The 16,286-nt window shown below is 41.9% G+C and overlaps 1 long non-coding RNA gene across 1 annotated transcript in view; it reads right to left on the reverse strand.

Moving 5' to 3' along the window:
* LOC117259730 (uncharacterized) overlaps positions 1-16,286 on the reverse strand; it is a 74,675-nt gene that overhangs the window by 47,638 nt on the left and 10,751 nt on the right. Inside the window, exon 3 of the long non-coding RNA XR_004501872.2 lies at positions 291-395. This is a non-coding gene — a long non-coding RNA (uncharacterized LOC117259730). The remainder of the gene's footprint in view (positions 1-290; positions 396-16,286) is intronic.

Raw genomic sequence — 16,286 nt, forward strand, 5'->3', positions numbered from 1 at the left:
CTCCTCTTAAGGCAGGGACTTTTATTTTCTCTCAAAAGGAGGAGGTCAACAGGTCAAAGCATGAAGGCCCACAGCACTGCCAGCCTTTTTTTGCTTTCCTTTTTGAGCTCAATCAAAAGAAAGGATGAACTGAAGCCAAAGGTACACATGAGCACTTATATGTAGTGGCAAACCCTTCACTTTTCCTGAGGAAAAGAGTCGTGTGGATATATGTGTATTCATACGTGTGTGTGTGTGTGTGTGTGTGTGTGTGTGCGTGTGCGCCTTCGGTCAATAGGAAGGCCGCTGACCTTTCTTTGCAGCTCTTGCCTCTCATCCTGCAGCAGCATCTTTGGCTGGTCTTTCTGCACCTGTAGCTCAGAAACCTGTTCTTCGTTCTGCCTCTTCACCTCCTCCTGCTCAACACACAGACAGGAATGAGGGAGCAGAGGTGAGGCGCACAGAGGATTGAAGCTGTCTGTTTTTGAAGGTGTCAGCACACCTTACTTTTGCATAATACATATCACACCTCACAGATGATCCATTAGCAGGTTACGGCAAGAGAGACGAGCAATAAGCCGACAAGATACAGCTGCAGCAGACACAGAGAGACAGGCACGCCGCACACAAATACACAATATCCTCCACTTTTACTGCCAGATGAGAGGGTGGGATCGTCCCTTTGGGGCAGACTTGTGTGTGGCTGCATTTAAAACCACTTTTACTGGACTGACTTCTGGGCTCCGACCCTAAACTGCCTCCGGAGAAAGCGCAAAAGACAAAGTGCGTGAGAGAAAGAAAAAGAGAGAAATAGAGCGAGAGATAACATAGAAAGGGAGGCAGACAGAAAAAGAGAAAAGGCAAGCCACCACACCCCCCTGCACTTCCAGACACTGATTTATAATTTTAATATCTCTAATTTCCACAGCAGCGCCCATTTTCCAAATGTCATTTTCCAATTTATGTCAAACCGTGTGACCATTTTTCTTAATACAGCTTATGACAAGCTCGGTGGCAAGGCGGATATGCAATTCAGATTGAGTGTTTTACAGGCACAGCAGCAGACACACTAGGGTGTTTGTGTGTTTATCTTTATCAGTGTCTGCTCAGTATTTTGGAGGGGAAAGACTGGGAGCGTTACACACCAGGGAAAAATTGGATTCCCTGCAAAATATGTGCCCTCAGGGAACAAAACCATAATTCTGGCATAAATCTAATAATTACAGTTATCATAATAAGAATTATGATGGTGGCAATGATAATGTATTAAAATATGCATTAACATTAAGAGCTTGAAATGGAATGTGGGCCGGCTTTATGACCATTACATGAATATTGATGTTAATTAAAACAGAACCTCCCTTTTTATGTATCACTCTATCTTGTTGTAATGGTTGTAAAAGAGTTGGACACAGTGGTGTGCCAGATGGACCAGAATTCATTACTGGATGGTTTACTCTATGTGGGGCACTGTGAAACTCATCCTACATGTGTAGGCTGGCTATTTCCATCTCAACCTCTGTGAGCGTGGACAAATACTATTTAAGGTTAAAGACGCCTCTGAACTCAGTGTTTTAATCCAGATGTGTTTATAACTCAAGTAGAAGCTGTAGTAAGAGCTGGTTGAGTTTTCTTTACCATCCACTAATTTTGCAAGGCAAACATGGGACCAATGTTTATGTTAAACAGTACAAGATATAATACAATAAATAAAATATTTTATTTCAAATTATACCTATGAATCCTGTCATGGAGTTCCACAAGGTTCTGTGCTTGGACCAATTCTATTTACCTTATATATGCCTCCCTTGGGCAACACTATTAGAAACTGCTCCATAAACCTACCCAGTTATATCTATATCTATATATATATCTATTATATCTATCAAGACACAAGAATCGAATCAGTTAATTAAACTTCAAGCATGTCTTAAGGACATAACAACCTGGATGACTTGTAATTTCCTGCTGTTAAACTCAGACAAAACTGAAGCCATTGTATTTGGCCCCAAACACCTCCAAAACTCATTATCTAAAGATATCATCCCTCTAAATTGCATTGCCCTGCCCCCCAGCACCACTGTAAGGAATCTCAGAGTAATCTTTGGTCAAGATATGTCCTTTAACTCCAATATAAAACAAACTTCAAAGGCCAACTTTTTTCAACTGCCTGTCTCAAAAAGATTCAGAAAAACTAGCCTACGCATTTGTGACTTGAAGGATGGACTATTGCAATTCCTTATTATCAGGTTGCTCCAATAAGACTTATCCACACTGAGGGTCCAAGGACAGAATGTATCATATGTTATAAAACCTTCTGAGGCAAATCGTGATTTTTAATGTTGGGCTATACAAATAAAATTGAATTGAAGTAAAACTGACTGCCATTACAAAAAAAAAAACAAAACTTCTTTACTTCTTTCAAGAAGCAATTTACCTCATCCTTCAAGTTTTTAATGGCCAAAAATTGAGTTCAAAAGACATTTTGGACCAATTTGTTTAGATCACCTTGTAAAAGTTCAGCTGGATTCTTTAGATGCCATTATTATTTATTTACTACATCATGAATTCTCCTTTATGCTTTTCCTTGTAAAAAGTAGTCAACATATTTCTACCAAAATATGTGGTTTTATAAATCACATATCTTGTAGCTTAGTTTCCCCTTCTGACCATCAGGAGAATGATGAAAAATCAGTACACTAACATAAAGTTTATACAAAGCTATCTGGTGATAGAGTTGGTCACACTGCAGATTTAGAGTGGGGAGATACCTCAAAAACATCCTAAAAACTTCAGCAGCTTTCTCGCTGCAAAGGAGTGTGGGTATTGGTAATTTAAAGGACCACACCAATGACTTTCCATGTTTCATCACATTAACTTTAAACAACTACTACTGACCTTTTTCTAAAGTGTGCAATAATTTTAGATTGATTTCCTTCTTTATGCTCCAGGCACCCATTGATTCCAGTTCATGCAACCATGGTTACAAAAATCAATTTACAAACACTTAAAACTTCCTTGAGATAGGTAATCTATTACAGTGGACATTCCTGTACTGCATCATGTTAGAATACAGCTGCAAGCAGGGACTGTTCTGAAAGCTTCCTTGCTCGCACATTCAAGGGCTTGAGGAGAAATGCAGACATCTGGGAGTAGACAGTTGCTGAGCAGCAACCTTTTCAAGGCAGGAAAATCTTATCATCCTTTTCACAATTTTCACGTTTGCTTTCAGCTCGTCATGTAAGTTTGATGAGTCAATATTGATGTACAGTAAATGCAAGTAAGCGCAAATTAAGTTTTTAACAGCTCCAGCATGCGGCTGCTATCCAACATGATGCATGCCTGATATTTAAAGTTATTTATGATCTTGCACCCTTTCCTCTTAAAGGATGCCTGGCCTATCCCTGCATGGCAGGCCAGTAGGAACAGAACATCTACTATGGGTGACTGGGTGCTGTAGCCTTTGCTCAGTCTGGTTTCAATGTTAAAGTAGTGAGAAAGTGGCATTTTACACACACAAATATTTAATACTCAGGAAGCATTGCAGCATTTAAAGCTGTGAGTAAAGTCAGCAAAAAAGTGTCATCGCCAATGATTGCTTTGTAAAAGTGATTGACTTTTATGTATTGTGCTGTTGTATGAAGTGTATTTGCTGTCCTATTGTTGTTTTTTTGTCTATTTTCCCAGGGACAACAGATGCAAATTAGCTGCTAGCTAGCACTGGTACATTTCCTTTTAATTGTGTGCTGTCCCTGCAAAAATAAACATCAAATTTAATTAAATTAAACAACAATATAAACTTAATTCAAGAGAAATAAAATAAAATGAAATGAGCATTGTAATGGGCAAATGCAGGCTGGCCTGAGGTGAGGTTAAGTATACACTGACTTTACATTAATGGGATCCAAGATGCAAAACCACCTGTATGTTCAACACATCCACTGAGCTGCTGATACTTGCTGCATGACTCCAGGCTGGCTTCTAATACAGCTGAGAGACAGACACCCCTGATCCTGACTGTCCATGGTCACTCCGATACTATAAAAGTTCCACTCTGGCTACCAACATGCTCTAAAACCCTTATATGATCACTGGGGTTTAAGTGACAAAGCAGGACCTGTCTATGGCGTAGTGGTGTTAAGACCTGCTTAGGGTAATCTAAACAGTCTCACCTCTATCCGTCCTCTCCCCTCTGAGCCAAACACTGATCGACTCTCCGTGAGTGGTGGCCCGCCAGCTCCCATGTTCCCTACTATTGAAAAAAGGGTAAAAATAACAGGAACAAGTTGTCGGAAATGAAATTTCAATTCATCCAGTCCCTTTATACACTGGTGCGAGAGCCTGTCGTTGAGAGGGAGGGATCAATAGTGTTTAGACAGCAGGGCAGATTTTCTAAGCGCCAGATCAATAGGAAGGAGAGAGGAAAAAATACCCTGGCTTTTCTTTGGCTGTTGTAGTAAATACGAACAAATCAGTGGCCTTAGGCTAAATGGATTGACCAGCTGTTTCCGAGTTCTGTGTTGTAAATAAAGATCCATTCTGAGGTGTGTAACCAAGGCCCAAAGGCGAGAGTGCCACTGTTCAGGTTGGCCCTGCATGGGCTGTGCTGGATCACACAGGTGTCAGGGGGCAGGGGACAAAGAAGACAGTCTGGATGTTATTTAACTTTGTTAAGTATATAAAAGGAGATTTAGTTACAGTATTTTTTTCATACAAGACACACTGTTCCTGTTGAATTTTAGTCTTGGTCCCTTTGTTTAAAAATGCAGAAGGTTTGGTCAAGTTTGAAACATCCTGCGTCTGTTACTCCAAGTGATGAAATGTGAATGCAGTCATTTATCCTGCATGTTTAGACATGTTGTTAGATTTCTTTGATCACTTGCTAAATAATTGTCACGTGGCTCCTTATCCCATTACATAGTGTTCAGGGTGGGAGGCCTGTGCATTTTGCTTATTGTAGCTGGTGGTTTATTGGTTGTTGTGACAACAATTATGCTAAAGCTAAAGCTTATGCTGAAGCCTTACATCAATTTGCAATCCCATTAATGTGTTAATTGTTCTTGTAAAGACAAATATGCAATGGCGGATCTTCCTATAGGTGACATAGGCAGCTGCCTAGGGTGCCAACCAGAGGGGGGGGTTGCCAAAACTGCCGAAATTCAAAAATGTACCGTACAACAACATTTCCAGAAGAAGCTTGCCTTGGGTGCCTAATGTGCTAGGTACAGCTCTACAAATATGTGTACATGAACAGATGAATTTCTCATACAATAAACATTTTGAACCACATTAAATACTTAACTGGTATTTTTTAATATGTTTTTATATACATAGAGACTGAAAATATTACCTTAAAGACATGAATAATTGTTATCTCGTCACACAGTAGAAGTATCTTGTTAAAGAAATAGACAAAACGGCAGAGATACAACTTTTTTGGAGTGTTTTCGCTTTGTTATTTAACAGTTAAAAACACAGAGGAGGCAGGGAAGATAAAGGAAAGGGCCAAAGCCAGATTCGAACCCCGACCACTGCGGTAAGGACTGAGCCTTATGGTACACACTCTACCCGTCCAGTTACCAAGGCGCCCCTGAAACACAACATTATAGGTGGCTAAAATAAATCATTACATGAAGGATAAGACTGGTCTGTGACGTAGGCAACTGTGGCAGGTTAAATATCTCCACCAATATACTGGGCTAATCAGAGGGTAAGATCCTGACAGGATGACTGATGGTGTGCTTGCTTTGCCTCACCTCTGGACTTATTAAAGAAAAACACCACAGGCCATGCTTTCACAAAACTCATTGGTCAACCACAGTGGTGTATGTGATGGGTGAAATTCATCACTAAAAACTCCTCAGCCCAAACAAAACACACATTGGAGCACCGAACGACACAAGATCCTCTGGTCATTACAGATCGCCTCCAAACTCAGCGAGAAGACACTTTAAAGGACAAATGCGTGCGGGAAAAGATGGCTGTTGACTCACGCTGCAGGGTTGACAAAAAAAAAAAAAAAGAGAAGGGAGAGCGAAATCTTAGGCTTTACTGTGCTCGGAGGGACTGTCTGGGGCTGAGAAAAAGTATGCATCTGGCCAAAATCCCTCTCTTCTCAATTCAGGCTCCTGCTAGTCACAGCTGAAAGAACTACCTGGCTTTACATTTGGCCTCCCTAAACATACAGCACAATCTGCTGTTGTCTGGAGGTGACATATATCTGCCCTCTCTTTGCATTAGGCCAGTAAAACTGCACAGACACATCCTAAACCTACTGTACAACTGCAGTCACACAACAGACACAGAATCTTCACAAGAATACATAAACAGAGCAGCTAGACATGTTGTACGACTCATTTGAGAGCAATTTCCCGATGTAATTGAGGCTTTGTGTGTGTTTGTAAGTGCCGCCTCTCTCTGATTAAGGTGACCTAAGATTGTGCACTTACCGAATCTCAGGCTGAGCAGCAGAGGTTAGAGCACAACTCATTGGCTTCCTGAACACATTACCTTAATGATGCCATTCCTCACGCCTCCATTTCAACACATTTAGAGATGGAGCAGTTACAACGTCTATTAAGACATTCAAATGACTCCCAGAGCTATTTACCCACTGCTCGAGCACAAAAGGGTAGCCTGAATTAAGTGTGACAGCGCTGACTCGCTTCCCCTTCCAAACAGACAAAATACATAGACAAAGTCATCATGCAGGAACGGTCATTAAAAATTTAGATTACAGCTTCCGTGCTTTCCCCCGAAAAACTCTTGTCTTTTCTCCGCTTGTTAATAGGATTGTTTTTCTTTTAATATTAAAGTGTTCATTATGACAGATTGTGAAGCCGACTCTGAATGCTGCTTGTTCTCCCGTTCTTGGCATCTGATCAAACCTCATTTGCTCGACTGGGGGATTGAATGAAATGTCTGATCATTAACCCCGTGTCTGCCTCTGGAGGAGGAGTGGCTGTTTACCTCCTACACATTTTATCTTTTGGTGCACCTCAATTTAAGCAGCTCAGTGTTGAGAACATCTGTGTCACCCCATCAGAAGCTTGGATATTAAAAAACTAAGACATTCGCTAACCTGTAAAACACACAAGGTATATGTGGTGTCCTTGAAAGTGATTTACTTTCATTGTCAGTTGCCAAAGACAAAATGTTAAAAAGACTAATCTGATTGTCAGCTTTTCTTCTTCTACTCTTGGCCAGGTTACTGTCCGATGAGCTGCACATCTCAGTGAGTGGTCCTTAATGTGGTCAACTCCCCACGGACTATCTGTTCCATATTCTGGCCTGTGTAAGCGGTTTTCCCCCTGTTTCGAGGTATTTGGGGTATTCTTGGGAGGAGACAAGGGCTATTGAGAGTGTTTATGTTCCTGGCTTGTACAGAGGCTTCTAATGTGTAACACAGGGCACTTCAGTATTCAGACGCCTGGGGCTATTCTCTAAGTGGTCTTTACTTTGAAAACACAGGTGCCCTCCAGGGGTTGATGAGTGGTGGTTGTGTGCATGCGTGTGTATGTATGAGGAGGCAGTAAGCTGGGAGGGCAGATAAAGGAGCTGCACTGTTTGGAGGCCCATGCAATGCTCTGAATAATATATCCATACATCATGAGTCCATGTCAGACTTTGATTCAGTGTGGTGGTCTTGCAGAAACCACTGTGGTATTATCTTTAATAATGCAAGCTGGGATTAGGCGCTTACTCTCTTCTGATAAATATGGGCAAATCAATTAATTCCACTGACACCACCCACCCCTCCTCACAGCACATATATAAATCCAACATTGTGCTTGGCTTTCTTGTTTTTGCTCTCTAAAACAGGACTGAATAGTTTGGTTTTTATGTCCTTATTCTAAACAGAAACTCCACAATGTTGGGAAGATTTGTTATTGCTGCGAAACACTGTAAAATAACTGTGATGTTGATATTTGAAAATCTAATGAGGTTTGGAGGGAGCTCATAAATTAGAAAAATAAAGTTGCATATCTGCTGGCGCATGAGAAAATAAATACTTGTGATAAAATTAATAGGAGATCTCTGACGTATCTCAGGCAACCATGTCCAAGCAGGAAAATGCATTCTGTGTAATATAAACATGCATCATATGGCATGACTGCACACATGTCTTCACTGTGTCCTGGTAGAAAACCAGTTTAAATGAGGATAATAAAAGAAAATATGAGTTTGTTATGCGTTTCACAGAGGTTATGGTGTCAGTGGATGCAGTGCTGATGGAAAGGCCTCATGGCCGTTTTAAAAGCTATAGACCACTTAGCAGATCTCAGCTGGTCCTCATGCCAGTGACCTTGGTAATGAGGAGCAGCTGGCACAACAGTCATTAGGCCTGGCTATCTCCACCTTCAGGAACCATCTTTTATTTCCATAAAACCTTTTATCCATTTCTCCTCTGTGCTGCCATACAGTCTAACACCGGCCAAGGGGCCATTAATGACTACAGCAGTATAGCAAATGTCATTACATAGCTTGTCTTATCAATACTTCTAAAAACAGAACATCAATGGGAATAGAGGCAGAGCAGATATAATATGTTTCTGGTAGTGTCACAATCTTGTAGGTCTAATTAAGCTGAGTTCAACAGAAAGGCTGCATGAGAGGAGAGAGGAGAGGAGAGGGTGACCCAATTAAAACCAAATCGAAACTCAGACTCACTCTACAGTGTGGCTCATGCACACAATGAGCGGGAACCTGTGAAAACAAGGAGAACAAGCTTTATTAGTCCCTAAAAAGCCCTGTTGCTGCATTAATATTCTAGCCTAATGAAAGCTTAGTTTTTTTCCCCCCATTTCCCTACACTTGCCTGTCACTGTTCGGTTCATAAATATTGTCTTATTATGATCATCATGACTTTTTTCTCTAGATATGCAGAACATTTCAGAGCCAATTACCAGAATGACAGGTGAAATGGGATCGTGCTGAGAAGAAATGAAGGGTTGCCATGGTGATATAGCCAAAGAATCAGACTGTATGTGTGGTCATGTGACCAATATCTGGCTGAACTGCTGCTACGCTCAGGCCCTGTACACCAAAGGACACTTAACCTCAATCGCTGGCAGCAATCGCGGGCCCATCCAGCTGAATTTATTTGCTATTTCTGTCTGCGGGTCAGGCTGGCTGTGCGTCTGGTGCTGCAGCTACAGCCAAACCCAGGGCATTCTCAACCCCTCTCTTCCTAATGACAGCCCTGGAGAACTGAGCAAAGCACTGAGGGAGGCCCGCACAGAATATTTACAAAATCTGCATTAAAAGAAGGTTTCTGACAGCGTTACAGGCATCCAGAAGGAGTGGACACAAAGCAGGACAATACACTCATGTAAACTACATAAAAAACATGTATATGTAACCGTTAGGTGACAGTTAGGCGGCTCACCTGCACAAAGAGTTTATTTCGTCAGTGACAGCTCTAAAAATATGCACATGTTCTGATCTGTTCTGTTGTTAACAGAGCACTGCTGTACTTATATGTGCTGTGTGAACTGCGTCCCACTCTGTGATCCCCCTTATTACGAATACAATACCATATGCACAGACAAGGATTAATAATTGAGAATGTGTAAAATGGAATTGGAAATGAAATGACTTGGATCAAAAGTTAATTAAGAAACACCTTGCACAAATATATCTTTTTAGATTGTGCCTGCTCACACAACAGCATGAAGGGTTCACGCCGGTCCAACTGAGCCAGTCAACGACAGACTCAAACAAATGTACTCTGAAACTAGAGATGAGCAAGAAAGTACTCTTTCAGTCTTTGTATTTGTCTCGATGAGAAGACAAAGTCTACTCGAGGAGGTACTTAAAAAAATTATTTTTTCTTGGTGAATCACTTAATACAAAGTAAAAGAGTGAAGCTTAGTGGCAGGGCTACAAAAATCACCCCCCATTATCACGTTGAGAAGTCGTGAATATGTTTATCTTCCATTAAAACTGATTAAAAGTCATTCAAAAGTGAAACGCAACATACAGCAAATGCAGATGTGCCACTGATAATGACGCTGGAGTGAAGCGTGTGGACAAAAATTATACAAATAAATAAATAAGCTCAAACAAACGGGAAAAATCATCTCACCAGAGCAATTATGGATCTAATCAGAGGTTTCTGCGTGAAGGTACAGCTCTGCTATCTCGCTCCCATTTGCATCATAACACAGTGTGCAATATTAATTTCCGAGTTTACTGCTTATTGGAAGTGCAAAGTATGAAAAGCCATTAAGGCCCCAAATAGGAAAGCAATTTGCTGTCACATGGATTCGGCTCTATTAAAAAGAAAAATCTTGTTAACCATTTGGAATTAGAGTCATTTGGCAAAAGGCATTCTGCCGCACTCCAGTAAAATAAGTAATTATGCTTCTCTTCCTTCTATCCCTCTCTTTCTTTCATTTGCACAGGCGAAGTGGGGAGTGGTGGATGGGGAGAGCGACTGGATGCAAAGGTAATTAAAGTTGTTGGCTATCTGTTTGGTTAATGTAGGGATCAGGCCAGCTGAGAGCTTTGGAGGCGAAAGCAAGATGAGAAACACATCCATTTTTCTGTCTGTGTCTACCAGCCCCCAGGCAAACTCTGATCTGGTCCATATATCACCTATTCCAATCCTGCAATCCACAAACCCAAACAGGGAACTATCCATACAGAAAAACTCGAACTGACTATTCCTCTGAGCTTATCTCAGTTTCATTTAGGTTCCAACTGAGTAAAATCTCATTAGCAGTTCTCAGTTGTGAGTAGCCTACTGTTTAAATTAAACCATCTCTGCAGGCCCTGATGTCTTAGCAGAATACATACCATGTACTTTAAATGCTGCATGCTGCATACACTTAAGACATTTGTCACGTCGCTAAGTGTGTCACTCCCTCCCTAACTTTTTGTTTTACCAGTTTAGAAAAACGGGTATGCCTCATATATGATCCTATACAGGAGGTTCTTACTGCCTAAGGCAAATTAGACTTAAGATTTTTCCAGTGCCACTTGAAATGAAATGTAAGAACAACTATACAATAACCAAAATTGAAGTTCAGCCAGGAACACTTTAATCAAAGACATTTTTTTTTCTATTTGCAATATTATATTTGGCAATATGGCTCTGCTCTGGGGGCCCTCTGCTTTTCCTCAGGCCTACACAGGGAGCCTCTTCCACACACCTAGGTGGAAAGCCTAAGGTGGAGAGAGCACACCTCTCTGCCCTTCCACATGCTTACATGGAAAGCCTAAGGTGGAGAGAGCACACCTCTCTGCCCTTCCACATGCTTACGTGGAAAGCCTAAGGTGGAGAGAGCACACCTCTCTGCCCTTCCACATGCTTACGTGGAAAGCCTAAGGTGGAGAGAGCACATCACCTGCTCTTCCACACACTTACATGGAAAGCCTTAAGGCAGAGAGAGAGAGAGAGAGCAGCATCAATGACAAACAGAAATGACATTGATAAGTCAGACACAGCATGAAAAGGAGGAGCTGGGGTGGCGGCGGGTTGCAAAGTGGCTTGCAGAGGAAGCAGCATCAGTAGGCAGGCCAGAGCAGGTTAAGTAGGGCGCCCTGAATGAGATTCACCAATTGGTTGCATAGACAGGAATCATGTGATCTATCAGCTGACTTCCTTCCATCAGTCAGCTGCTCCATCAGTTGATTGGACTGTTTGAGATCAGCTGATGTAGCTGGGATGTGAGTTGAGCTTGACATAGTGTCCTGCTTCAATTAACACTATGCTCATTTTAAAACAAAAAGATGAAACAACATCAGTTACTTAGGGTTAGGGACAATGTTGCTCAAACCTGCTGTTGAATAGTTTTCTTGGTGATTATGTCTCTCACTCTACATGTGGGATTCCTCGGCCTTATTCCCCATCATACTAAGTTTGAAAAATTCTTTTGCATAAAATGCAAAATATTAATTGCCTTCTATTGGTTTCAGCCATGCTGCAAAATCTTGGTTAAATAGCCAGTTGTCATAAAAGCTGACCTTCCCAATGTTGCCCAGGGTACAGCGACAGCTAGCTAGTAGAGGGTGGATCCTCTGCTCTGAACATCCTGGCTGGAAACAAAACATGAGTGTTGTTGGTTTTGCTATTCTGATCTGTTTGATGTTAATGCAACAGACATTGAGTAAATTATTCAAAATATTTTTGAGATTTTACAACCCAACATAAGATAAAAACATTTGTAAAATCCTTCTCCCCATGTCTTAGCATTTTAAGACTTTTTAGGACTGACTTATTAACATAACAATCAAGACCTTACTTTTAGATTAATAAATTCAATGCCTTTAAGACTCTTTAAAGATCCACAGGAACCCTGCATGAACAAATTAGTGGACACACTAAGAAACACAAAATCTCAGCTCTAAACCTGTCCCTATCCCTTCCCCATGCCAACCAGACTCATTTGGAGTGAACTCTTGCCCTGAACCTTTAGTTCAGCAGTATTTTCTGGATAGTGTCATGACCTCATAATCATCATTATCCCAACTCAATGGGTAACCTATCCAACACAGGCTTGGCTCCTCTCACTCCACCATAGGAATGAAAGCCAAAAAAGAAAAAAGCGCGATTTATGGGGTGGCATGTATGGCCTCTAAGGTGTTTTATGGTTGGACCTGCAGGGCCTATTTAGGAAGTGCTGCGTGCTCCGTCCTGACCACAGGTATTGATCGTCAGCAATGGCCATGGCGTGGCTGACTAGTTAAAGCCCTGCATGTGCCCTCACAGGGAGATGAAAATGAGGCCTCTGTGTGTAATGATCTGTGTATGAGCAGGGAGAGGAGGCCACAGAGACAGAGAGGAGAAGAAATTAAATCATTCCTTTGCTCTTTCAGGAGAGGCTCTGCAGCCAGCCATGCTTGGCTGCTTAATGTGGGATCTGTTTTTGAGAGGAAAATTAAAAAGAGAGAGAGAAGAGAGTGAGAGCGGGGGAAAGAGAGATAAATGGCTGGATGTGGAGGCGGTAAATGAGAGCATCCTGATGCAGAGAGCTGTGTGCGGATGTCCCTAATGGGGTAGGCTGATGTGAGCTGTCTGGTAGCTGACCACCACGGTTACATCGCTTTCCTGCCTACCCCACACCAGGCCCTTCTAACGTTGAGACGCTCCATGCTAATTGGCAGAAAACGATGGTGCATAACAAGTACAGAAGAGACATTGGTCTAATTTGAGAGGGGGTGAAACGATGGATAAAATGCTTCTAATCATATGAGGCATTTTCTTGTCTGTGAGGCAGAGACTGCTGCTTTCTCTCCCTCCTCTGGAGAGCCCCGAGTCAAGACACACAGGGACAATGACTGTATGAGCAAGCAGATTGTGAATCCACACAAGCTTCAAGACAAAAAGACAAGCAAGTAACAACACCTGAAATCCACTTCCTCAAGTTGGTCAGTCAGCAAACAGCCAGGCTATGAAAGTTGCACTACATTTTTACTTAACCATGAAGTCATTAGTCACAAAGAAGAACAAAAAAAACACGGCTCATTCAATTCCACTGTGAATACGACTTTTATTCATGGGCTGAATTTGTGAGTAGTCTACAAGATGTGCGAATTGGACAATCACGCAGTGTCAAAATCACTGGATGAATGGGCGTAGTTCAAGAATAGAGTGACACTTCCTCTACAACAGTTGAATGAACCAGCTTAAGTAGAAGTGATGGTGGGTGTGAAGATGCCAATCACTGAGAACAACTGACATTGTATTGTATTGTTTTCACTGGGGGAAGTCAAATAAGGCACAAAAAAACTCTGCTGCACATCACGAAACAAACTGCTCCAAAAGAAGTGAAAATGATAATTTTCCTCAGTAGAGCCATTTCCTTTGACACATGCGGTACGCTAAAAACATCTTGGGGGTAGCGTAAAGACATGGCAGGGACGGAACCTCTGTGGCTGCATGAGACCCTTTGCATGACCCCATCCTCAAAGCCTCTCACTTCCACCCCACAGGGGTGAGTGCCTGTTCATTTCACCTCACCGGCCTCATTAACGCAGCCCTCTGCCATCATTAAGACGTTTGCAGTAAAATTAATTGAAAGACAGATTAAAAATAAATTAAGAAAAATGCGTTGCAGAATGCCTACGTGCACTTCATAAATCACCGGGGCAAAGCCAGGAGCTGGCTCCCCATAATTAACTGCAGACTATTTATTTTATCCTGACGGTATAAATTAGAATTCAGACGCACAGATTATATTAGGGCTGTCTGCCATGCGGAACTGCTGAGGGGTGTGCAGAATATTTTAAGGATACAAAGAGGAGAACAGAGAGAGAGGGTGAGGGAGGGGGAGATAATATGTAGAAAGGCAAACAATATGTAAATGCATACAAAGCAGAGAGATAACATTTGCGTCCCATGGAGAAAGTATTTACTCAGGCAGTGCATAAAGAAACAATAGATGAAGCAATTAACAGCAACAATCAAGTGCATGATTAAAAGAAACAACAAATGCCTGATTAAATGAACTGTGCCAATTGTTCTGTCGACTCCTCTGCGGTAAGAACAGGATACAAGTTTAACTGCAAGTTTTACCAGCGCTGCTTGTATACACTAGGCCTGTGATCAGTAATAGAGCTGGTGACATAACACTGCCCAGGAAATCTCTCCTCATTCTCCCCTGCCGCCCTCCTCTCTCCTGCTGTATCACAACCTGGCCACTTCACATGCAAATGCAGACTAAAGCTCTTCTGCCAGTCAGCCTCAGACACCCCCCACAGACACATTTGTATCTCTCTGTCTCTCTCTTGCTGTCTGTGCGTCTCTCCTGCTCTCTCTCTCTGCGCTACAGTCAGTGCTGGCCACACACTGCCTCCTCGTGGGCACAGTGCCCAGGCTGGCACGGGGCCAGACTTGCTCTGCCACACTGGACTGGCAAAACGCTCCCTCTCTTTCTCCACACTCCAGATTCCCCGCACATCCTTTCATCAGAATGCCTGTGGCCCTCTCCTCCTCCTTTCTCCGTCTTTATTCTGCACCACAGCTGTGATCCACACTTTGAAAGTATGCCCTCCAACCAGCCGAAGAAAAATAATGCTACCACGACTACTGCCGGGGAACAAATAAAGCACTCACACATTTGAATGCTTGGTTATTATGCAATCACACTGAAGGCAAAACCGGGTTATCTATAAACAATGTTACATCAAGGCGACGTACCAGGTATCAGGTGCATCGTACGGGAGCATGAACAAGCACTGTAAGCCCTGAGATGTATTCAATTTTGTACATTTTTATGAATCAACACAAAAAGGAGAAATTTGAGCCTCCTTGTTGGCAGTTGTGACACTGACAGATATGACAATACAATATAAGCCTGCCTGTTCACTCGACGTTGTTCTTGATAGAAGATATGGTATGATATGATCTGCATTGAAACCCACAGCCAGGGGACAGATTCTCTATATATAGACGCTGCACTATAATATTGGATACAAACAAAACCACCACAGTAAATATTTTAAAATTAGAGTGTCAACATGATTAGGGAGTCAATATATAAAAGATATCTGTACGCTGTCAGTAGACAGTATATATTGATACATAAATATAATATAGACAGTCATCTCAAAGAATACACATCCACAGTGGGGTGTAAATTAACAAGTGTCTTCATTTCACAGAGTACTGCACTAGTGCATTGAGTCTTTTTTTTAGCAAGAAAACTTAAAGCTCAAATAATCAATGACACTCGTACACACACTGGATCATATTTTACATCATCTCTGCAGCAGACTCTCTGAGTTTGCTTTAGTTGTCAATATCGCCTCCACATTTCCTGTTTCTGTTTTCTTTTTCCTGCTCACTGCTGATTTTTTTTTTTTTTTTTTTTTCAAACTCATCCTTGGTGAGCTGGGAAGAAATGCTTCTGAATTATGGGCAGCAGTGGGCACAATAACAAAATCAGGTAGTGTATCTTTAAGAATTAAGTTTTTTTTTTCTTTCTATTTTCGGTTATGCAAGTCTGCAAGTGTCCTACTGTGACAGCTTCACAGAGGGAGACTTGTACACCGTGCTGCTCCCAGCACAGACTCCATTTAAATCCTACTGTTTCACAGGGTTAGATCTACTTCCCCTCTGACTGTAATGTCAATTTCAGCCATATCTGTGTGTGTGTGTGTGTGTGTGTGTGTGGTGTATTTGCGTTTGGAGACTCATATCATGCCTGTGTTTTTTGCAGGACTACTGGGGGGCAGTATGGAGAGGCAGGTAGAAGATGGTGAACAACCTTTGCTGTTGATGGCTGTATGCCTGCCTTCCTGTCAATTATTACAGGGGTATTTTAAGTACAAACAAAAGCCCAATGAGCCACCATGTCCAA

This window comes from Epinephelus lanceolatus, chromosome 2 (genome assembly GCF_041903045.1).
Source record: "Epinephelus lanceolatus isolate andai-2023 chromosome 2, ASM4190304v1, whole genome shotgun sequence".
Classification (NCBI taxonomy): domain Eukaryota; kingdom Metazoa; phylum Chordata; class Actinopteri; order Perciformes; family Serranidae; genus Epinephelus; species Epinephelus lanceolatus.